Source organism: Onychostoma macrolepis, chromosome 10 (assembly GCF_012432095.1).
Source record: "Onychostoma macrolepis isolate SWU-2019 chromosome 10, ASM1243209v1, whole genome shotgun sequence".
NCBI lineage: Eukaryota > Metazoa > Chordata > Actinopteri > Cypriniformes > Cyprinidae > Onychostoma > Onychostoma macrolepis.
This window is the reverse complement of record NC_081164.1, coordinates 417497-418759: the sequence shown is the minus strand read 5'-3', so window position 1 is coordinate 418759 and position 1263 is coordinate 417497. Positions and strand designations below refer to the sequence as shown.

At 52.2% G+C, this 1263-nt stretch overlaps 1 non-coding gene across 1 annotated transcript; it reads right to left on the bottom strand.

The window, feature by feature from the left end:
• Window positions 1–492: 492 nt before the first annotated feature.
• Window positions 493–656, bottom strand: LOC131548843 (U1 spliceosomal RNA). Its single transcript, XR_009273256.1, has one exon. It is a non-coding gene; the product is annotated as a U1 spliceosomal RNA (small nuclear RNA).
• Window positions 657–1263: the final 607 nt, after the last annotated feature.

Genomic DNA, 1263 nt, shown 5'->3' with positions numbered 1-1263 from the left:
GGTCCTGTCTGGATTCCTGTTCTTGATCCTGGAGTCCGCTGCATTTCTTCTCCTTTTCTCCAGACTCCTCCTCGGAGAGCCTTCACCTTCTTATGCCTTGACCCGCGTTGACCATCTGCGCATCTTCTTGCTGCTGACCCGCGTTGCTTGACGACTCCGCTACCTCCTGCACTGTCTCCCCAAAAATTCCACAAAAGTCCAGAAAGGACAACCAAACAAGCATGAAAACAGCTACAGCTGGGCAACAGTCAGTCTGATCGACTTGAAAAGTGAGGTCTGTGAGAAATTGAAACTAAATGGCCCATCAGGGGTGGGGCGGACTTTTGAAGAGCGTAAGCGACTTTGTTTTCACACACGCGAAATATGACAGAACCGTTCGCACTGTACAACCCTCTGGATCGCTGACTAACCAGAACAAAGAAGAGAAGAACAAAGACACAGAAGAAGAACAAAGACACAAAAGCAAATAAATATTTATTTAACCAGCTCTTTCAGGGGAGAGCGCGAACGCAGTCCCCCACTACCATAAATTATGCAGTCGAGATTCCCACATTTGGGGAATTAGCAGGGGTCAGCACGTCCGGAGTGCAATGGCCGAGCCTCGCCCTGGGTGAACCGCCTTCTTGATCATAGTGTCTCCCCTGCCAGGTAAGTATGAAGACTCAAGCTGCCAGTCAGGGCTACCATTTCCCTCTCGACCATCCTCATCAACGGTGACCCCCACCCCTATCAAAGGATTCGGCATTGCCAACCCCGATCCCGGAATTCCCAAAGCCAGAGCGAGGTAAATTCCCGTGATGTCAGATCCTTCAAGCCCCGGCCCACCCCAAGGATGGCGAGCTGGTACCCTATCTGGGCCCCACCCGCTGGTAGGCACGGGAAAAACAGGGGGCCGGTTTTGGCCCACAGGTCCCGCGCAGCGCCGCACTCCCAGAGCAGATGACGTATGGTCTCCGGGTGACCACACCCGGACCGTGGGCAGACAGCATTTTTGGCCAGGCCTCTGGAGTGCATAACCGCCCTGACCGGGAGGATCTCATGGGCTACCATCCACGTCAAGTCCTTGTGCCTGTTCTGGAGAGCAGGGTGGGCAGCGTTCTTCCATACTATTTTTGCCTCGCTTGTGGTCAGGCCTGGAATCGGACTCACTGGCTCCTGGTCCTGCACAAGAGAGACAATAGCCTTGTGATCAGTTAAAACTGTGACATCTTGTTTTTCTAAAACATGTTTTTTTAAGAACTTTTTAATAAAAACATATTCCGT